The following is a 25,089-nucleotide window of genomic DNA, read 5'->3' on the forward strand; positions in this document are numbered from 1 at the left end:
CAGGCGGGAAGCTTGGCTTCCTCCATCGCCCAGGCAACCAAGCCTCCTGCTTGCTCCAGCTCTGTGGCTGCTGGCCACCATCTTGGTTGGGTTAATTTGCATATAGTCACTCTGATTGGCTGGTGGGCATGGCTTGGGATGTAGCAAAGGTATGGTCAATTAGAATCTTTGTCTTTTATTAGTGTAGATTAAAGAAAGAAGATCTTTAAAAACATGTGAACATCAACAATAATGTAAAAGAAAAAAATATCCTGTTATATAATCTAATTTAATAAAGTAAATTTATTTTTAATAAACTATATCCTTCAGTAATGAAGGTATTATTATTATAAGGATGAAACAGCTGTAGATCTCATATTTGCAGATTTTTTAAATGCACCTCCTTTATTAGCTATTTATTTAGTTGCTTTATTAAGAGCAAATAATCGTGCCTTAGACAGGAAAAGGATTTTTTTTCTCAAGCACACCAATGTCTAGGCCAGTGGTTCTCACCCTTTGGGTCGCGACCCCTTTGGGGGTCAAACGACCCTTTCACAGGGGTCACCTAAGAGCATCGGAAAACACATATATAATTGCATATTGTTTTTGTGACTAATCACTATGCTTTAATTATGTTCAATTTGTAACAATGAAAATACATCCTGCATATCATATATTTACATTACGATTCATAACAGTAGAAAATTACAGTTATGAAGTGCAACGAAAATAATTTTGTGGTTGGGGGTCACCACAACATGAGGAACTGTATTAAAGGGTCGCGACATTAGGAAGGTTGAGAACCACTGGTCTAGGCTGATAGGGAGGCCACCTCAAATACTGGAGGTCATACAGGTACAGGCTTCTTCTGCCTTCTTATTTCATCATCCCTATCTGCAAGGTGGATGCTGGCCAAATAACACCCTTTCTCCATACCAGCTCTTCGGATGGAGGAAAAAGTAAAAAGGAGAACATGTTTTCCTGAATGATATGATTAAGAAATTGCACAAATAATTTTCAGTCACATCACACTGAACAGGACGGAATTCCAATATGAAGTACTGAAGGGTGAATGGATATTGAGAGAAAACTATGAGGCTCTGTTGTTACTTCTTTAACATTGAAAAAAGAGTCTGCAAAATTATTTGCTATTATTTGCTTTATTCACCCTTATTAAACAACGGGGTAAAAATACAAAAAAGCATTCCACTATTTTAAGGGGTATGGTTTAAAAATTACTGAAAAATATCTTCTCTAAAAATATTGTATATGTGATGTTCAAAAAGACTGGTGGTTTTATTCCTTTAGAATTGGTAAATATTATTTGATACTCCCATGCTGCTATTAAGTTCAAACTTACTTATAATTTGATTTTACAAATAATAACTTTAAATTCCAAAAAGTAGATAGTCTTGTCAAAAAGCACATAAGACTTAAGGACAGAGTGATAACTAGGATATGTACATATAATCTCTAGTTTTAGATCATTTTAGACCACCACACTCCCAACTCTCTTTGCAGCAAGTTATATCTTTTGATTTATGGGAATTTTGTCTTTTAGAGGATGTTTTTATAAAGCTTACATAGATATAAGGAAAAGCTAATAATATATTCATATTATTAGTTTTAATATACTCTATATACTCATCCACATTCTGCTCTCTGAATCCTGTTGTAGTAGGAAGTATTCATCCTCAGCTCAAAAGTTCATCTGCTGATTCTAGTGTTTTACATTTTCTATACTCTTTCAAAAATATCTATATCCCATCAACTTTTAAAAACATATTCTTCAAACCTTTGAAACAAAATTTAGTAACATAAAAAAATAGAAACTATCACCAATCATATGACAGCAAATTCTTTTAAGATAATAATGACAGGGTATACTTTACTTTTTTTCATGGAAAGATGAACAAATGTCACTTCTCATAACAGGAAAGCATCTAAGGCAGTAAAACTATAACATTAAAGGGAAGGAAAACAATACAATGACCACAATTGTATTACTAGAAAGAAAATGATGTGGTGTGATTATACGCTGCTCAAACCTGGAAAATCATTTATTGTTAATCAATTATTATGCTACTAATCTGTACTTGTTAGTAGAAATATAATTTCCTTGTGTGAGAAATATTTTTCATCCCCTCTATTTAATTAATATGTTTCAAGCAAAAACTTTCTTTATGCAACATATATCTTAAAAAACTGGTATGGAGTTGCTTCCTTATAGTTACAGCTTTAGACACACGTGCATATAGGGGTGGGCAAAAGTAGGTTTGTAGTTGTGAGTACATGAAACAGTTTATTCTTGTATTATTATTTATTAAATTATTGTATTAATTCTATTACAACTATAAACCAACTTTTGCCCATCCCTGGATGTGCCATATACATGGTATGTGCTATAATGGAAAAAAAAATCTCTTACTTTACTGAAGTTTCTAAAGTATATTCCTAAAATCATTTGAAAAATGGATAGAAAGGGAAACAGTGAGTCATTGATTGATAAATCAGTTGATTGATTGATGATGCTCTAAGTTCATGTTCTCCAAACCAAACATCAAGTATCCTTCTTTCAATATTTCCAGATTTTTCTATATTACAGTTGTCTTCCATATTCTCCAGAATCTAATTTCTCTACATATGTCACCCTCCTAATATTGCTACATTTTTTATTAGTTCCAGCAGGTAGCTATGCCTCTAAATTCACTATCATAAAATGTTATAAAAATAGAGAGATTTATCTATATACTCATCCACATTTTACTCTCTGAATCCTGTGGTAGTAGATAGTATTTATCCTCTGCTCAAAAGTTAATCTGTTTACTCTAGTGTTTCTTTTGCATTTTCTAAACTTTCTCAAATATCTGTATCCCATCAACTTTTAAAAACATATTCTTCAAACCTTCAAAACAAAATTTAGTAATATAAAAAAAATAAAAACTATCACTAATCATATGACAGAAATTCTTTCACACACCCTCCAGGACAGCCTCATTAAAGATGTATCTCCTCTACTTCTTCAACTCCCTTTTGCTTCACCAAACATATTTTTCCCCTCTGCGTAAAACAGCACTACTTCTTCAAAGATCTCTAGCTTATACATTATTTTTTTAACGCATTACCACTTACACATTTTTCTATTTGATTATCTTCTGCCTTTTCATCCACAAACAAATATAAGTACCCTAACAGAGGAACTTCATATCCTTCGTTCTCTGCATTCTCACCTCTTAGTTTCTTTGATATTTAGCTGATCAATACTTGTTTGCTGAATGAATGATCAAATAAATGAATAGTTTATACTTTACCCCTGGTGTGATAACAGGTAGTGAGGGAATATTAAAATGGAAAGTATTTTCAGCAGCCCTAGGCTGTTTTGCTCGGACTTTAGAGCTTTGGCCTGCAAACTGAAGGGCAGGTATCTCAGTTGCAGGTTCCTCCCTGACCAGGGCCCTGGTTAGGGCTCATGCAGGAGGCAACCAATTGATGTTTCTCTCACATTGATATTTCTCTCTGTCTTTCCCTCTCTCTCTAAAAATCAAAGGAAAAATATCCTCAGATGAGGATTAAAAAAGATTTTCAGCAATCATGAAGCTGCATGCCAATGTCACATGGATAAACTCAAGTTCAGAGAAATTAAAGCAATTAATATTCAAATGTCAAAGGTTTAATGAGAAATAGTTTAAGAATTTTAGGATGTTTTTAGAATGACTTTGAAGTTAGAATCTTTTTTCCTTACTCCTTCAATTTTACTTCCTCTAATATTTTTATAAGACATTTCAAATCATTATATGAAAAGAAATGTGAAAAATAAGAATTGATTTTTTTAACATGTAAGTAATCTCACTATAATCACAGGTTTCAATAAATCCCACCTGTTAATTATTTTAGGCGATATTTGTTTTATTATTTGCATTTAGATCTTCCTATGTTTCTGTGACAGGCAAATCTTTAAACAGAGAAATTGGAAATAAGGTATATGCTGTATCACAATAGAAGGTTGAAATGTGAAGATTACTTTTTTTATTTCACTGAATCTCTGAATTTTAATGAGCTTTGATGTAACAACTGTGGTTTGACCTGATTAAAGTCAACCTCTCATCCAGCTGATTTAAGTGTACTTCGTTGTTACCAAATAATTTAAAATATATTCTATTTTAGACAACCATCTGGCTCCTAAATTCAAAACTTTACTTGACTGCATTCCTAAGAAACAGACTTTTTGTTTCTTAGATTGTGTGTTTTCTGTTGAATATGAAACTTCTTGCAATTTGGCAAGTACTTTTTAAAACTTACATGACTATTTTTTCTTCATCTTGAATTTTACCTTAAGAAAAGTTAGAACTGTTGTTAGAAATTCCATAATGGCAAATTTTAGGTTTTGCAAATAACTGTGACAAGAAGGAATGAGTCGGGGGTGGGGGGGGAGAGAGAGAGAGAGAGAGAGAGAGAGAGAGAGAGAGAGAGAGAGAGAGAGAAGGGGAAAAATGTTTCAGAGGGAAAAAATATTATAATGTATTGTAACGATTTCTTTCAAAACAGGGTCTAGTTCTCTACTGATATAATAAGCTGAAAGATGTCTTATACTTCAAATTTTCTATGCATCATTGATGTTGCCATCCTTCTGGGCATCTAATTCAGTGATGTTACCATTGATTAAGTTTAGTGGAAACTGAAAATTCTTGTGCTTCCCTCAATCACAGGGACGTTAATGTTAAGTATTGACAACAGATAACTGGAAGCTGTGGAGCAATAATGATTCTACAACAGGAAATGCATCATTTTATACTCTCAATTCTGGTCTCCAGTAGTGGTTTGTATTGATGGTTTCCAGGAACATCTATGAATGTGGTTCTTGAAGATTTCCATGTATTCGATAAGTATTTATCGAGTGTATATTGTGAACATGCCCTGTGTCAGGAGTTGGAGATACAGAGTTCAATCATGCTGACACAGTATCTGTTCTCAGGGAAGAGCTTATTATTTAAAACCATACGAAATTCTGATTCAGGCTTTAAATTTAGTATAGATAAACAAACAACATTCTCCTTATTGTCTTTAAACGTGCTTCTAATTATAAGCATAGACAATAATTTTTGAAAAATAGAACAATATGGAAGTGTAAACACTACCAATTGAAAGTGCCTTCCCTGAATACTTTCATGCTTTTAGTAATTACTTATGACAATGTGCTGTTTATCCTTGCCAATATGCACACACATATGCATGTTGACATACATATATGTATATATACATATACACACACACAAATACACACATATATATACACACATACGCATACATATTGACATATAATTTTCAGTTTTAGCAAAATTGGTGTCTACTTGGAAGTACATTCTAAACTTCCATGTCAGTTACTAGAAATCTACTAAAAGCATTTTAATAATTCAAAGCGTTAAAAGGTGGGGTTACATTATAGCTAATTTTGCTCTGTTACATATTTTGTTTATGGTATTTACAGATATTTTTTTTTGGTGTTGTAAATTGCATGACAACAAATGTGCGTTTGTGCATCTTTGCATATTGTGTCTTCTTTCTTTCTATTTTTTTTTCCCTTGGCAAATATTAATAATTTAATCTGCAGGAATTCACTGGTTGAATCCCTGAGACCTCTACCTCTAGGAAACTAACATCCTACAAGAGCAGACAGACAAGAAATAAATGAACACAGGAAGTTGATTATCATAGACTATAATAATGGTATATTGAATGACCAAGATTTCACTGAGGTTATAACATTTGAATAACTAAAGATTGACTTCTGGTGTTCAATCTGGCATTTAAGGAACTTGGACCTCATTTCTTTTGAACATACAAAAACAAAAAAACAGCTGAACAAACTGAAAGTCTACAACTCTTCTTAAATCCATCAGATAGCTAATGTCTTAGGCAACTACTGTCCCCAAAAATAGAGACAAATAGGCAGAGACAGAGAGTCACAATTTAGTAGAGCAAAAGCCCAGGAGCAGAAAAGAATCAATAATGGGGCAGGACAACCTAAACTGTATTTGACAAATTGATGGAGGCTCAGTGTGGACAAGTTTGAGACTTAAAAATTCCAGCAGGGGATGGTGAGTCTTTAGTGGGGCACCACATTTTTGTGAGTTTTATTTCCAGGAACTCTATCAGGTTTTCACAATGACTTTGGAGAAAAGTCTCCTCATAATTTTGGCAATAAGGACATAGTTGAACTGAACAACACCATCAGTATCTACCCATCTACTGTTTTTTTTTCTTTTTAAATATATTTTTTATTGATTTCAGAGAGGAAGAGGGAGGGAGAGAGATAGAAACATCAATGATGAGAGGGAATCATTGACCGCTGCCTCCTGAACGCCCCCTACTGGGGATCGAGCCCACAACCCTGGGCATGTGCCCTTGACTGGAATCTAACCTGGGACCCTTTGGTCCGCAGGCTGATGCTCTATCCACTGAGCCAAACCAGCTAGGGCCCATCTACTAGTTTTAATTGAAATCTGTTATGGAGTAAATTTCCCTTAAAATTTGTATGTAGAAATAATAACTCTCAATGTGATAATAATAATAATAGTTGACATTTGAGAACTGATTAGGTCATGAGACCAAAACTTTACTGAGTAGAATTTGTGTCCTCATATAGGTGACACCAAAGAGTTTTCTTGGTCTCCTTCTGCCATGTGAGATCACAATGGTAAGATGGCCATCTATGAACCAGGAAGAGAGTCCTCACCGAAATACAATCATGCTGGCACCCTCACCTCAGACTTCCTGCCTCCAGATTTGTGAGAAAATTATGTTGTTTATAAACCAGCAAGTCTATGTTATTCTGTAATAGCCAATTGAAAGGACAAGACAACATCTACCGACTGTGCCATCCAACAACAGCAAAATACACATTATTCTCAAGATCACTAAGAACATTAGCCAAGATAGACCTTATTTTGGGGTATGGAACACACCATTAACAAATGTAAAAGAAAAGCAATCATGCCGAAGATATTCGCTGACCTCAATGGAATATTTAAATTAGAAATAAATTATAGAGAGCTGGAAATCTCAAAATACTTGGAGATTCAATGTCACACCTCGAAATAACACAGGGGTCAAATAAATCTCAAGAGAAATTTAAAAGTATGTTTTTCCTTTTTATTGACTTTATTTGGGTCACATGAGTTAATAAAATTCTACAACACAACATCTGTGCACAAAAATATTTTTAACTTGAAAATAAATATAACTTAAAACTTGTGGGATGCTGGAAAACCAGTGCTTAGAGGAAATTTAGAGCATTGAGTGTATATATTAGAAAAGAAGACAGATCTACAATGCAATCCAAGCTTTAACCTTAGGAAAGGAGGGAAAGAAAAGCAAGAGAAACACAAGCTAAGCAGTAGAACAGAAAAAAACAGTAGAACAAAAATTAATGAAACTAAAAAGAGGAAATTAATTTAAAAAATCAACATAATCAAAAGCTAGATACTTGAAAATATCAATGGAATAAAGACTAAGCCAGTCATGCTAAATGCTGAGGTATTCTAAGCAGTGGGAACCAGTGCTAAGCCAATATATAGAAAAATGCTTAGAGATTTTAAAGAAAAGTAAGGAAGTTAATATGACCACAGCTCTAGATCATGGCAGAGTAAATCAGGATTTAGTTGATATGCTGTCCTTTAAAGACTAATAAGGGTTTTGCATTCATTCTAAAGGAAATAGGAAGACCTTTGGGGAAAAAAACACATAGTTTTATTGAGATACAATCCACATACTATAAAATTCATCTTATTAATGGTTACAATTTAGTGGTTTTTAGTATATTCACAGAGTTGCACAAGATGACATGACCTGTTTAACATAGTTTGGAAATTATTCTGACAACTTTGAAAACATGGGGAAAGATTATGTTTAGAAACAAGGAAACCAGTAATGTAGTATCTGCAGAACATTTGTTTAAAATTCTAGTGATTTGGAATTTGGGGTGGTAGTCAAGGTAAAGAGAAGTTAATGTTTTTAAGACATAATATTATAGAGAATATATTTCTGAAAGCACACTGCTAAAATGATTTATACATTTGGAGAGGAACAATCAAGCTATATTCTAAAAATTCAGTATCAAATTATACTCTAACCAAGAAGGGATGAATAATAGTTAGCAAATGGTTATCATCTTTTTTATTTAATTTTATTTTTTGGTCTTTCACTTTATCGTCAAAAATTTGTGGCTCATTTATTTCCACTTTTATCTGTATTATTGCCTTCCTTCTACTTACTCTGGGCTTTGTTTGTTATTCTTTATCCATCTCTTAGGTGTAGAGTTAGATTGTTTGAGATTTTTCTTGCTTCTTGAGGTAGGTCTGCAATGTTATGAATTTCCCTTTCAGGACTGCTTTTATTATTTCCCATAGATTTCGGATTGCTATGAGGTCACTTCCATTTGTTTCCAGGTAACTTTTGATTTCTTCCTTGATGTCATTGTTAACCCATTCATCCTATATAATAAAAGTATAGTAAGCAAATTGTCCCCTTGATCAGGAGTCATCCAGAAGTTCGACCAGGGGGCAGGGCCAGCCGAGGAAGGGAGGGAGTACCCAGTTGTCAGCCAGCAGCTGCTAAGGACCTGACCAGTGCATGTATTTTGTGCACTGGGCCTCTAGTTATGTAATAACAAGCTACTTAACCTCCCTGTGTTTGAATGTTTTTAAATTTTTTTAGTTATTTTTTTTTAATTTTAGTTAATTTCAAGTCTCATATCATTGTGGTCAGATGATTGATAAAATTTCAGTCTCCTTGAATTTGTTAAGACTTATTTTGTGGGAAAGGAGGCTGGAGGGTATGTGGAGGTGGGCAAAGTGTGGGAGAAATAGGAACAGAAAAAGACTTTGCTTAGGGTGATGTGTGCACAATGCAGTGTGCAGATGATGTTTTATTGAGTCATACACTTGAAAACTGTATGGTTTTGTGAACTAATGTTTCCCCAATAAATTCAATTAAAAATAATAATAAATTTATGGCTCTATTTTCCATAGTTAAAGTTTAATGTCTCTAATTTTAGTATAATACCCTCTTAGTCATAATACTGTCCTTTGCCTTTGAGGAATTTGTTCAAAGATTTATAATTGTTTTAGTCAACTTGTGTAATGATGAATGCCACAATTTCATATACATTCTAACCAGACAGATGGCTTTTCAAGTTCATTGGAGTTCTTTTGATTTTATCTCCAGGAATGTTCTTCCTTCAAGTGTTGTCAAATTTCAAGAACCCAGGACTCATGTCACCATGAGTACTTGTCTGAGCATATGAAATAATATCCATTTGTCCTTTGATTACAAAAATGTCATTGGTGTTGGACTGACTCAGATAAAGGATTAAAAATACCACCATGCAAACCAAATGCTCTAGTCCCTCTACCAGTTATTATCTTCAGAGATGATCATCCTCAAAAATGTCAGTCAATTTTTATTTTATTTAAGTGAAAAATGAAAGAGAAAGATCCTCATTAGATTAAAAGTCATAAAAGTAGTTATATGGACACCAGTTGTCAAATTATATTTGATATAAAATTTACTATAAAAAATCTTAGCATTCCTTATTTTGCCATGATAAATCTAAGTTGCATTTACCAAAGGGACTAATGAGCCTGTAAATTGGATAATCTCTGTGTTTTGTTTTTTTTCTTGATAAAACATAACTGTTGAATTAGAAAATAAATTAAAAAAAAAAACATTTTCTTTCAATCAATCCCCAATGCCTAGGTTATGCTTGGATAGTAGGGGGAATTCAGTAAGTATTTATTTAACAAATGGACAAAAGAATGAATAACAATGTAAGGTTTTATTAAGCAAAATGATACACTTGTTTTAAAATGCATTTTAAAATAAATTATAATGGAATCAGCTTAGTGTACTAAAGCAAGACTGGTCAGCACAGATAGTTCTGAGTTTTATTTCAGATATTCTCCAGACTTAATTCTTGCTTTGTAAAACTACCATAAGAATATCTGTTCTGCCTGTTATGTGAGTTTCTTCCATGCTTTGGAAATCAACCTCTTATTGGATCTGTCATTCATGAATATATTCTCCAATTCATTTGGTTGTTTTTGTTTCCTTGGTGTTTACTTTTTCACTATGTAGGAAATTTCTAAGTTGGATGAAGTTCCATTGGTTTATTTTTGCTTTTGTTTCCCTGGCTAAAGGGGGCATATTTCAAAGGGTATTACTCAGATTAATGTCAAATAGTTTACTACCTATGTTTTCTTCTAGGAGTTTTATGGATTCAGTCCTAACTAGTACATTAAGTCTTCAATCCATTTTGAGTTAACATTTAATATGATGGAAGAGTGCTTTCATTTTCACTTTTTTGCATATACGTCCAGTTTTCCCAAACCACTTGTTGATGAGACTGTATTTTCTCCATTGTATATTGCTTTTCTGGACTACAGCAGCAAACTAAACAGAAAATATCCATGTTAACATCCTGTGGAGGTAGATATAAAATAAACAAATACACACACATCAGGCAGTGCTATGTTCTTCTATAAAAAAAACAAAAAAAATAATTGAGAACTGTAGACACTGATACTATTATTTATTAAAAATATATATTTTATTAATTTTTTACAGAGAAGAAGGGAGAGGGATAGAGAGTTGGAAACATCGAAGAGAGAGGAACATCGATCAGCTGCCTCCTGCACACTCCCTACTGGGGATGTGCCCGCAACCAAGATACATGCCCTTGACCGGAATCGAACCCGGGACCCTTCAGTCCACAGGCCAATGCTCTATCCACTGAGCCAAACCGGTTAGGGCTGTTACTATTATTTTATTTGAGATAATTAGCACAATAGTTCAAGAGAAGTTTTCCTTTGAACGGTGACCTTAAAAAATTGAAGGAGACTGCTAAGAAGGGATCTCAAGCGTTGAAGGGACACTCAAGGTGGAGGAAAGGGCACCTTCCAATGCCTAAAGCAGGCACGAACTTGCAGGGTTCAAATAAGAGCAAAGGAGACTGAGTGTGGCTGTAAAACTGAGTGGTGAAGAGGTCATAGAGTTTGCAGACAACCAGATCCTATAGTGCATTTTAAGAACTTAAACTGGTATAATTATTTTTGTTTTGTTTTAAATAAAACTGTACATATTTTAAAAACTCAGAAACTGGAAGACTTTGGGGAAAATTTGCCTTTTGATTACATCACACTTACCTGAAAACAAAACACAAGCCCAAACCAAATTACCATGCTTAAAGTTACTCCTGAACTGTAATTGCCTTATTTCCATGTTCAGTAAGTACAAATGATTAGCAGAATTTAATTACTCAAGATTGCCCCACAAATCTCACTTGATTGTTTATATTATAAACTGACACAAAAGAAAAGATGTATATTTTATTTTAGCACCTGTGTGTTTTTTTTAAAATTCAAATGTGCTATTATACAAAACTACATGGTTGAAAAACATTTTAATCCTTTCTATAGACAGTAGCAATGCATATTCAAAATGTTTTAAATGCTGTTCTATAATTGTATATTTTAGAGATAAGACTGAAGGGTGAGAAAAGAAGTAATTCTTTTCACAAGAAAGCTATAATTATGTATATTCATATTTAACCTTTGTAGATATTACTCACTAGCATCAAATTGTACCACATAGTTTACATTTTGATATACAACTTTTATATAATGTCTGTAATAACTATGATAATTTTTAACTTGCTACTATTGTTTATGTTTGTTTTTTTCTGGAATAGTATTAGATCAGTATCATTGCAAATTTCTAAGAACAAGGTGTCAGGTGAAAGCCACACCTTTTTCTACTATTATAATAAATTCAATCATATGAGTAAAGAAAACATCTTCTTTTTATTATAAAATTGAAAACGCTGGAAGAACCAATCCTCAAGAGCCATTGCTGAACAGGAAGAACATAAAACAGCATTGACTCATGGGAAATTTAACTGATTGGTAATGGGCAGGGGAAGATCTAGCTATCCTGACTTTTCACATCTTAGTGACAAATGAAATTAAAAACCTTCTCATCAAATAGTTTTACAATCTTGAAATCAGAGGCAGGCAGCAAATCATCAAGAAGAAATCTGCATTCTTTTCCAAGTAGTTCTGTTTCTTTCATCTTTTGTCATTACCCTATAGCAGGGGTGGGCAACCCCTGGCACGCATGCCAAACACGGCGCACCAGTAACTTTTGCTGGCACGCGAAACCCTCTCTTATAATCTTTCATTTACAATTGTGAATCTTTGTTCTCAGTGATGAATTTTGTTAAGTCTCGTAATAGGAGTAGCCTGACGGATGAAAATAGTGGCTCGTGCATATCTCTGAAGGTCACGAAATATAAACCTGATGTAAAATCTCTGTCATCAGTGATGCAGCAGCAAAAGTCCCACTGATAATATCAAACGGAGTCATAAAGTTTTCTGTCGGACTATCAGTGTACATGTATACATTAAAAATAAATGTATTTTTCATCATCATATACTGTTTTTTTCTCTTGAATGAATTTTATTATTTCTTCAAGGTTCTTCACATAAGTATACCTTAAGAGATATCAAGTAGGCGTAACATGTTCTCAAAAATTAGGGTTGGCACGCAGAAGAATTTTGAGTCAGATTTTGCTGGTTTTGGCACGCACTCACAAAAAGGTTGCCCACCGCTGCCTTATAGTAGGTCATGTATTATTAATAGTAACATTGTACAGGTTTAGGAAAATTGAAAGAAATTTTGCCACTCCAACATGTTTCTCAGTAGCACATATGCACAAATATATGTTGGACTTAGGAAACTAATATTGCTTTTATCCTTTAAAAATGTGTTTTGTGTTTTTTTTAGATTTCGGTCTAACTTTCAAACGTGTTTAATGAAATAAAAATATGTATAAAATGCTAAAATTAAGGCAAAATGATGAGAATTCACATTTTCCCAATGAATGGATCATAGTTTCATACATTAATAGTTGTGGACAAGTCACTTTTTGTCTTTTGGAAAGATGATCCATTGTTTTGCCCAAAACTTAAAATCTGTTATCTCTTTTGTTTTCAGATATTCAAACCCCATTTATATTAAAAAATTAATATAAAAGGAAATGTAGAAATCTCACATCTTATTTCATACTACAACTGGGAATTATAACACATATGTTAAATATAAATAAATACACACACAGGGCATCCATATTATAATTCATAATTGCCTTTATTACTTATAGTGATATTTTTCTTTTCTGGTCCATATAACAAATTTAATTTTGCAAATACCTAGTTGAACATTATTATCTTGTGATTCACAGTTCATTTTCCTGACTCTGACCTGATCAGCAATTCCACCAGGGCTGTGGTATAATAATCTGCTGGAAAGGCCAAGCTCAGTGCTTCTTATTAGATAATTTTCTTAGGGAAGAATGGATTTTTCCATCCTGTTTTGAACTAACCAATCTCTTACCAAGAGTAAATCTTTCTTTCACTACCTTGTGGTAATTAGTAATTATAGCCTAATATATAGCATCCGATTTATAAGGTTCTCAGTATGTACTTACTTAAAATGATTACATACTAGTAAATTTTGACTTTTTCATTAATCCTGCTTCCTTCTAATTTGTTTTTCTTTGTTCCTTCAGAAGTTTTCACAACGTAATTAGTGTGGAAAAAATTCACTGTGAATACAGCTCTTACATTTATCTATTAAGGTTAGCTACTCCCTAATGAAGTTCTCAGTTTATTTCTCAAGAAAGATTTAAGTTTATTAAAATAAGTTAAATTGGTTATCCCTATATTAACATATTTGAAGGATTCAACATCTCCTTAAGCATAAGCCATTAAGAGCTGCAGGGATATAAACAAATAAAAACGTGCTTTATTGTGATTAGTAATTAAGGCCAATGATGCTATAATGGACTTGCTTAGTGAATAATATTGTTATAATTTACTCTTATAGTATTTTATTTACAGCATGATGTTGTGTCAAGTTATTTACTGAAAGTAATTTTGAACATACTATTTTATTGATATATAAATAATAATTCTTTTTGTATATTGCTTTTTGCCAATATTTTCCATTAAAGAAAAAGTACAAATTAGAATACTGTTATCACACACACACACACACACACACACACACACACACACAAGAGATAACAGGAAAACACAGATCTAAAGTGTTTTGAAAAGATTTACAGCTCTGACTACTGACACATGAAACGTACTTAAGGAAACGTACAGTAAACTGGCTGAGTGGTTTTAGATTTAGAAAACCAAGCAACCAAAAATAAACCATTCATCACCCCAAAAACAGTAACTACAATGACAGGTCTAAAGAATCCTATGAGTATTTGAGTCTAAAAATATTTTCCCCCTGATCTTTCATCGTAGAGTTGGGCCAAAAACCTCTGCAGACTCCAAGAAGGATATAATTCATACTACTCATTCTTTCTGCCACACTAAGAATAATGGGAGGCAGAACTGCTCAGTGATGGAGGAATGTTCCCCAAAAGAACAATGGACAAGTATACTCCCTTTAAAGAGCAGCATCTGACCAGTATACAGAATATTCTAGACCCTTAAATATTTAAGAGAGGCTTCACATCAAACCACTTTGAGAAAATAAGGGAAAAAGAAACATTCTCAATTTATTGCATTATATCAGCATAATTCTAATATCAGAACCTTACTAAGACATTATAAGGAATAAAATTACAGACCAGGATTCTTCATTAAAAAGTTATACATCTTTAATTAAACTAATGGCAAAATATATATATAAAAAATCAACATTTTAAAAAGATAAAACATCATGACCCAATAGAGTCTATGCAAGGAATGAAAGTGAATTAACATTTAAAAATCAATCCATATAGTTAACAGAAAAGAAATAAAATATTTCTACTAAAAGGAAAAATTTTAATAATATTTAACATTCATTTACAGTAAAATCCTCAGCAAACTAGAAATGTAAAGAGAGTTTTTTAGCCTGGTGTCAGGAATCCCTGTGATTTTGTGGTATGCACAGAATTCTTAGGGAGAGTACAAAAATAATAAATAATAAAATAAAAACTATATGTAAATTTATAGTACCTATTAATGATCAGAAGGTTCTAATTTTAATAAAATCTAATTCATCATTTTATGATTACTTCTGTTATTTACTTTTATAATGTACATATTATTTTGGGAAAATGTATTTATAAATATATAAAAAGAACTTGTTTAGGTGATAATATACATGGAATTTTAGAATTTATTTTAAGTGAATTGCTAAAATTTAAAAGTGTTATCCATTTTTGTAAGCTAATCTTTCATCCTGAGATCTTGTTAAATTGTGTTATTATATTAGTTGCCTTGTACATTATTGTGATTTGCTCTATAACAATCATGCCATCTACAATTAATGACATTTTACTTCTTCCTTTTCGAGCTAAATTACTTTTATTTCTTTTCTTTGCTCTATTACAATGGCTAGTATCTTAAGTTCAATGTTGATTATAAATAGTAAATGAGGATTCTCACCTTGTTCTCAGTCTTATGGAGAAAACATTTAATTTTTCAGTATTAACTGGAATGGAACCTATAGCTTTTTCTTAGTTGCACTTTATGGGGAAGGATGTTTATAGTGTTTTCCCGGATGGTGTAATTAAAATAAATAAAAAATTATTATGTGCCTAAATAATTAGAATTTTAGTGAAATATATTTGGCCTTTGCAATAGAAAAGATCGGTCTGTATAAAATACGAAGCATAGCACAATGATTTTGGAATATCCACTGGTTTGTAAAATTTAACTGTGTACCAGAATTTTAGCACTATATGGAAAACTAAAAATTTTCCTGGATTGGGGTGATTGATATTGATTCCACTATTATAAACGGATCACTTAGAAATGAATATGTTGTACATAATTTAGTCTTTTACTAAGTAAAATTAATGAATTTAAAATAAAATGTAAATATTTCATATGTAAATTATAAAATCTTTTCCAACAACTCTTTTGCTATATGTTTAAAATAGGGGGCAAAGCAGGAGACACACAAGCATGGTAAAATGTTGTTGTTGATTAGTTCTATTGAATTTTTTTAAAACTTTCCTTAACGTAATCATGCCATCTACAGAGTGTTGCACAGACCTCTCCATAACCTCTGGATTTGCTATTGCTTTTAACTTTGATGAGATAATAATATTTCTTCCAATGCTATTTATAGTTATTATTATTACCTAAACAGATGTCTGGTGGCATATGGATATTTACATTTATCCTTACAATGACATTGTTTGATTTAATTACTAAAATGCCCTTATACCAGCCTTCTTTTGTCCTGGAAATCTTATATGTTTAAATTTTCTGTAGTAGCAATAAGTAAGTATAAATAAAACAAAAATGCAGACAGATCTGCAAAATTACAGATTTCAGGATTTAGTTTGTTTGATTCAGAATTAGTGCATTGGAAGCAAAGGATTGCAATCTGGTACCCCAGTTAGGACCTAGTAATGTACCGTGGGTTCAATAAACATGACTTAAAACACCTAAACTTTTTTATTCTGTTTCCAAACAGAAAAATACTAAAGTGCAATCTTGCAGCAACCCTTTAGTTTTATAATTTTTCTGTGGTCTGATACATTGTGATTTTGACATATGTGCTTCTTTTGTATGTCTGAGACCATGATTTCTTTCAGCTTTTAATTACTTTTATTGAGAATGAATGAATTCAGTGATATTTGATACTGACCAATGCTTTGATATTCATTTTCTGTTGATTTATTGGAGGAGTTATAAGCAGTATAAAATGTAGAAAACATTATAAACTTTATAAAACATTAACATAATTTTAATATAATAGATAGCAAAAAAAAACACTTTTAAATTTCTGCAAGAGATTATAGGCAGGATATTTGGCATTAATGTTTGGTTCTGAAAGTTATATAGTAATTTAATATATGGCTGATCAGAAATATTTTACCATTTTTATTTCATTTGATATTTTAACTAAGTTTTCCTTTATCTGTCGCTATCTTCAGAGTTTTAAAATAAATGCCACCAGGGAATTAGGAAGAATCTTGAGTGCCTCACATGAATAACAATATAATTCTAGTTGCCAATGGTGCTTTGATTAATGTACTGGAGAAAATCACTTAGGCTTCATATGCTGGAGTTTTAGACTTCAGTGTATCATAGCTCCTATTCTTATGCTTCTAAGTCCTGAGTGGAAGCTTTATATATCTCTTGATAATTCTGTGCAGAGCCAAGTGACAAAACAGTCGGAAAACATCTTCTTGCTAAACACCACATCTTACATTAAAAAAGAGTCAACTGTAAGATGCTAGGATTATGTATGCTCACAGATAACAACTCACACACAAAAAAAAGCATAAATGTGGAGGGTATATACCACCAATGGTCATCAAATGAATAAAAATATCTATAAAAATTAATGTCAGCAGAAAGCTCTTAAAACAATTTCACATTATGGAAGCATCATCTTGATTAAAAAATATGATTTTTTAAGAGAATATTCACTAAATCCTGATTTTCAGTGCCAGCAAACAGTCAAATCCTGTTTTTTGTTTGTGACAACACTGATTTTTAACACACTAGTTATGTAACAGTGTGTGGATAAACTGGTCTTGAAATCACTTTGGTAAATGGTCACAATGGTATTCATTTTCCAGCAAGTGTTGATAACAAAAATATCTGCATACAGTGATTATTTTTGAAATACTATCTTTAAGGAAAGTTAAAAGTTCTTAAGATTGCCTATAAATAGAAACAGATAATTCTAAAAGCATTACAGTTATATGTTTACTGACTCTAAAGATCATTTTTCTCCAAAGTGACCAATGAAAATGTTCACAGCCTTAAAATATAATTTGATATTTATCTTCGCAAATTAGAATGATAACATTTTTCACTTGCTCCTCTATGGGTCTTAAATGTAGGAGTATTAAGAGAACTTGTAAACATTAAGAAAGCATGGTAAAGGCTTTCATCACTGATCCTATCTAATAAAAGAGAAACATGGTAATTAGCATACGTCCGCTACCCTTCACATTGGCTAATCAGCGAGATATGCAAATAAACTGCCAGCCAAGATGGTGGCCGGCAGCCAGGCAGCTTGAAGTTAACCTGAGGCTTGCTTGCTTCAGTGATGGAGGAAACCAACGTTCCCGGCCTGCCACTGCCGGATGCTGAGCTTGCAGTTTGAAACATTGTTACAAATACAGGAGCTAAACAAAACCCCAGAAACCTGCTATCAGCCAGCAGGGTCTCAGAGCTGGAGTTGGTAGTGTTTCGATTATAAAACCCAAACAAACCAGATAACTGCTTTCAGCAGCCCGAGTCCTAAGAGCTGGAGCCAGAGCTAAAGCTGGCCCAGAATGAAAAAAAAAAAGAAAAAAAGGAGCAGTTGGGAGCTTCAGTCACCCGCCAGCCTGAAAACAGTGCTCAGCCCCTCACCCAGGCTGGCCAGGCACCCCAGTGGGGACCCCCCCTGAAGGGTGTGTGACCAGCTGCAAGCAGCCATCATCCCCTCACCCAGGCTGGCCAGGCACCCATTCAGGACCCCCACCCTGATCCAGGACACCCTTCAGGGCAAACCAGCCAGCCCCCAACTGGACACCAGGCCTCTATCCTATGTAGTAAAAGGGTAATATGCCTCCCAGCACCGGGATCAGCGGAGCTAAGAGGCCTCCCGGCACTGGGATCAGCATGAAAGGGGGCACCACCCAAACCCCCTGATCGCCCTGTAGCTCTGTGTGAGACAGGGGTCGGGGCCACAACCTCCCTATCTGATCTGCTCTGTTCGTGACAGGGGAAGGCGCCCCAACCCCCTGATCAGCCCTGCTCTGTGCCTGATAGAGGGAGCTCCCCAACCCCCTGATCACCCTGTGGCTCTGTTTGTGACAGGGTGCCGCGCCCCAACCCCCCCCCCCCCCCACAGGCTCTGCTCTGTGTGTGACAGAGTAGAGCCATAACCTCCCCATCGGCCCTGCCCTGAGTGTGAGAGTGGTGGCGTCCCAACCCCCTGATTGTCCCTGCTCTGTGGGTGATAGAGGGCAGCGCCCCAACCCCCCATCCACGGGCCCTGCTCTGTGTGTGATGGGGTAGAGCCATAACCTCCCCATCGGCCCTGCCCTGAGTGTGAAAGTGGTGGTGCCCCAACCCCCTGATCGGCCCTGCTCTGTGCATGAAAGGGTATGGAGCCCCAACCCCCCTGATGGGCCCTGCTCTGTGCGTGACAGGGGCAGCACCCCAACCCCCTGATTGGCCCTGCTCTGTGCGTGACAGGGGGTGGCGCTGCAACCTCCCCATCGACACTGCCTTGAGTGGGACAGGGCGTGGTGCCCCAACCCCCCAATCGGCCCTACCCTGAGTGTGACTGAGGGTGGCATCGCAACCTCCCGATCCGCCCTGCTCTATGCATGACACATGGAAGCACCCCAACTCCCCAATCAGCCCTGCTCTGAGCCCAAACAGGGGCTGCACCTAGGCATTGGGCCTGCCTCTGCCACCCGGGAGCAGGCCTAATCCAGCAGGTTGTTAACTCCTGATGGGTCCCAGACTGCGAGAGGGCACAGGCTGGCCTGAGGGACCCCCCACCCCGCCCTCCCGAGTGCACAAATATTTGTGCGCCAGGCCTCTAGTTTTCTTATAAAGCAACTAGGGGCCTGGTGCATGAAATTTATGCAGGCCAGATGTGTCCCTCAGCCCAGCCTGCATCCTCTCCAATCTGGGACCCCTTGAGGGATGTCCGACTGCCCGTTTAGGCCTGATCCCACCGGGCAGTCAGACATCCCTCTCACAATCCAGGACTGCTGGCTCTCAGCCACTTGCCTGCCTGCCTAATTGCCCCTAACCACGTCCAACTGCCAGCCTGATCACCCCCTAACCATTACCCTGCCAGTCTGATCGACACCTAACTGCTCCTCTGCTCATTGCCCCTAACTGCCGTCCACTGCCGGCCTAGTCACCCATAACTGCCCTCCCTTGCAGGCCTGGTCCCTCCTAACTGCCTTCCTCTGGCGGCCATCTTTAACCACATGTGGGTGGCGATCTTGTGTGTTGGAGTGATGGTCAATTTGCATATTACCTCTTTATTATATAGGATAGTAAATCCAGAAGTAATTCTGCACCACCACATCTTTCTCTGGTTTGGTATCATCATATCAAGTATATTCTAATAATAGTTAAAATTTCAATGCAGCATATAATATTCATTTTTCAAGTTTTAAAAATATAGTTAGCATGCAACATTATATTTATGTCAGGTGTAAAACATAGTGATTCTACATTTATATTCCTTACAATGTGATCAGCAAGATATGAGTAAAAACTATCTGCCACAAGACAATGGTATTATGTCATAATTGACTGTATGCCCTCAGCTATACATTATATATCCATGAATTATTTTGCAGTTCTTTGACACACCATTTTGCCTACTCAGATAAATATTGATAATAGTACATGAACTTGGACAAGTCACTTCACTACTCCATATCCTATTTGGAAAGTGGGTTTATAATACTATAGTCCCATGAGATTATTGTGAGGTTTAAGTGCATGTAAAACATTTAGAATAGTGCCTGGCACTTAATACGTGTGAAGTGAGTTTGACCACTTTTATTGTTATCGTGGAGAAGAGAGTTCCTGGATGAGAGGGTGCCAAAGACAGAGTCTAAGGTTCTAACAAGCTAGTATGGAAGAAAGGGCGTGATGGGAATAAAAGTGGTGATAGGAAATGAGTTCGATGATTAAGATTGAGGCAGGTCTGGTATAGAGTATTAAAGATTTATAGCACAACTTAAAGGTAGTGGAGGATTTTGAATATGCGAATTTATAGCTTAAAATATCAATCTGACTTTTGGAGTCAATTGACTTTCGGAGGTAGTACGGTAGCAGTAAAAGACAGTTGAGAGATGATGATGCTTAGACCAGTACAGAAGCAGTAGAGATGAAAGAGTGGTCAATAGAATGCAGTCATAGCACTGCATATTCTTGCACATGTTTTATGGTCTTTGTCAGCCAATAGTATTTCATTAAGGTAGTGCTATGTGACAGGCACTACCCTCTATATAAAGATATAGCAATGCACTTATAGAGAAAAGAAGCAATAGGTACAATCTGTATGTGCCAGGCACTTAATGTAAATCTAAGAATAAAGAATAGAATCCTTGGCCTAGAATCTGAAAAAATATGACTAGGTAATTTTAAAACCTAGCAGCTCATACCATGAAGTGCAGAAGGAACATGCAGTAAGGCACCAGCATACCATGAAAAGATTCAAGAAAATTTTCCAGAGATGTTTATACATACAATTTAACAGAAGGACAGACTTTGCACTGTAATTAGCTCTCTTCAAAATGAATAATAAAGATTTTATTTAATGATGCTTAGATATTTAAGCATTACTAAGAAGTTTGCACTACTATTTTTAAGTTATTTGAAGGAAGGGCCAATTCTGTGCTTCTTTTTTTCCCTATACAGTGGTGTCTAGCAGAGTGCTTGCTTTATTGTATGACTAGAGGCCCGGTGCATGAAAATTCATGCACTGGAGGGGAGGGTCCCTCAGCCTGGCCTGCCCCCTCTCATAGTTCAGGAGCCCTCATGGGCAGGAGGAGACCTGGCGATCAGGGGTAGGCAATGCCCCATCACACCTCTGCTGCTGCCACTGTTGGCAGCGCAAACCTCGGCTGGCCCTGTTTACCTGAGCCTCAGGTAGCCCTGGGTGGCTGGGGGGCTGAGGGCTGGTCCAGCCTCACTGTGCACCTGCTGCCCCCCCCCCCCAGTGGAGCTGAAAGGACTGGGGGACTCTAGCGGGGCTGAGGGACTGGGCACCACCATTTTGTGGCTGTGGGCACTGCCATCTTTGTGATGGTGTGACAGTCAGTTTGCATATTCCCGCTTTATTAGATAGGATAAGTTGATTCACTTAATTTTGTAGATAGTCTATATTCTCGGGCATAACACCTTATCCTTTTTTCCCCTCTGAGAAGAACCTTATCAAATTCTTCTAGCAAATCTTCTACTGTATCCTGGCTAATGGATACTGGCAGTTAACTATAGCAATTTTTGACCCAAGCTCAATGCAAACCCTGATAAGAATAATATTTAACAAGGGAATGGGTCATGGTTTCTCCTTTTATAACAGAAAAGATGGTTATTTGTGTTCTTTCAGATCTTCAAAGAGGATCAGGTTGAATAATTAAAAGGAACTTTCATAGTAGTGTGATAAATTCAATTACTTACATAAATAAAATGCAGAATTTTAAACACACATGACAATACAATGGAGAGGATACATTGAAAAGCTTGCATGAATTTTTATAATCCTCATTATTTTGGATTGCTAGAACTGTCACAGGAGAATGGCTTCCTAAAGAATGTGGAGATGTTCCACAGAGCTTAGCATAAAAGTAATTGGGAAGACTTAGGTACATAATCAATTCCAAAATATCAATACAAATTTTCCCATCCTTTCTAAGTAATAAAATTAACTAGAAATATTTGAAAGAAAATGGAATGTTTTACAAACCAGAAATGTTCAGAAGTTTAAATTTTGATTTGATTTTGAATTCTATTTAATACGAATGTCTAAAATAATCAGAAGGATTCTTTGCCAGTAAAAAGCCAAAGGCATTTCCATAAAAATGCTGACCTCATAATAAGATTTATTTCCCATTATTCTATATCTACTCTAAAGTGTATCTTCTGGTATTTAAGAACATTGCATGGGTTCCTATGATTGTTATGATCTTTGGGAAATTACATAAACTTTTTGATAAAATAGAAATATCAACATCATAAGGTTCTTATGAAAATTTAACAAGTCATGAAGATAAAAAACATTTATCACTCATTCCGGCTCATAGTAGGTCTATTGATTATTAATAAACCTATTTACTTGCTCTTTGGAAACATAGTAAGATAAATATTTAGGATGAATTAGACCAGTGCTTTTCAATTAAGCATGAGCATTTGATACATGTGGATAATTTTATTTTATGAAAAATATCTGGACCCACCTCTAACCTGCTGTTTCATAGTTGTTGAAGGTAGCAGTAAACCAAAATTAGCAATTGCTCTCACAGATCATTGTTAACCTGTTTTGCTTATTGTTAAGCCTCATGGTCATCATGGATCAGGAACAGAGAGACAGTATCTCTGGTCTAAAAGGTGTTTTCTGATTCTCTTATGGTCTTGCTTCTTAGCAATCACTTTCTGAAGCTGTATTTTTATGTGAAGATTGAGAGTTACATGAACGCATATATTCTCATGATACTTAGTTAGTGTGGAATGGTAGAAACAAGATTCTATTTTTTAATATATTTTTATTGACTTCAGAGATGAAGGGAGAGGGAGGGAGAGATATTAACATTGATGAGAATCATTGATCAGCTGCCTCCTGCATGCCCCACACTGGAGACCAAGCCCGCAACCCAGGCATGTGTCTTGAGCACGAATCAAACCCTGACCTCCTGAATCATAGTTTGGCACTCTACCACTGAACCATGCTGGCCATGCACAAGATAGATTTTAAATAGGCCATCTTGGCCACTCATTATAAATAATTATTCTATCTTCTTGGCCTTGAGTATTTTCAATAGTAAAATTTTATAATGTGTATATTTTGTGAAAATTAGATTAGATTACATATATAATGTGCGTAGAACAGTACTTGTTATAGCTGTAATTTATAGGTATTACTCTTCTTTTTCATTCTCCATGCCCATTGAATCCATGCCCTTTCCCTCTAGTTGTATATTGTTAGCAAACTCTTTCTTTAGTTTGCATGTACAATTAGGAAGAACTCACAAGTTATCATAGCAAGGTGTTTAAACATAACTTTTAAAAGCAGTAATTCACTATCAAACAAAAGTCACTCTTTTAAGATTTCTGCTATTTACTGATATATCATCTCTATATATAAAAGCCTAAGGGACCATTTTTTACTATTTGACTGGTAGCTATGGCCCTCAGTGACCACCAGGGGGCAGGCACTCAATGCACAGGCATGGAAACATGGAACAGACTGATGAATCTCAGAGGGAAGTGGGGAGGGAGGAGGGAAGGAAGAGATTAACCAAAGATCTTATATGCATATCAGAGGCCCAGGGCCTGGATTTGTGTAACAGTGGGGTTCCTCCACCTGGCCACAGGGATTGGGCCAAAACCAGCAGCCCAAAATAACCTGAGGGGGTCCCAGATTTCAAGAGGGTACAGGCCAGGCCAAGGGACCCCACCAGTGCACAAATCCATGCACCGCCCCCCCCCCTCTCTCTCTCTCTCTCTCTCTCTCTCTCTCTCTCTATATATATATATATATATATATATATATATATATATATATATATAAAACATTTGGTAAACAAGATACCATAAACAATTTTAAAGCACTGGTCATAGTTGAAAGGCTAAATTATATTTTACACTAAAGTCTGAACTTTGTGATTTTCTTACTTTCCCCATCTTGATTCATACTTTTAAAAACCCAATATTACTTATTTTTATGAGTCCTTAAACAAACAAAACATTCAAGGTTTAATATTTTAACACTTCAACAAGTGCTGCATCTATAACATGTGCTAGTTTCTTTAATATGTTTACTACATACCTCTTATTTTTGAAATTAATGTTCTGGATAAAAATCAGTTAGATTGTACAACATATTAAGCATATTTCTCCAAGGGTATAAAAAATTAAAGTTATAACTCTTAATAGCTCCTCTTAGAAAATTGCTCAGAGTGGTGTCTCATACTTAATGTACCATAGTTAATGAAAGGTCTGAGATAACTTATTTGAAAATTTGGCTTATTCTATATAGAAGGAAAACAACTCCTCCACCCCTTCAATAACCCCCGAAAGCATCAATCTAAAAAGTAAAAATGATTACAATTGTAGGCTGCTAATGGAGAGCATATGGGTTTGCATTTAAAAACAAATAAAATCAAAGTTAAATTGTTCTTTTCTTATGGAATGAATGAGTAACTATTTTCCAAAAATACTTTTGTTTTTTGGATATATTGTCACACTAGAATATGGGAATAATAAAAGAAAAGCAAAAGCATTTGTTTTACTATAAGGCCCATATCAATTATTTAGTGAACAACAGTGCCTGAAAAGG

This window comes from Myotis nattereri (assembly GCF_964212035.1).
Source record: "Myotis nattereri genome assembly, chromosome: 3".
Lineage (NCBI taxonomy): Eukaryota > Metazoa > Chordata > Mammalia > Chiroptera > Vespertilionidae > Myotis > Myotis nattereri.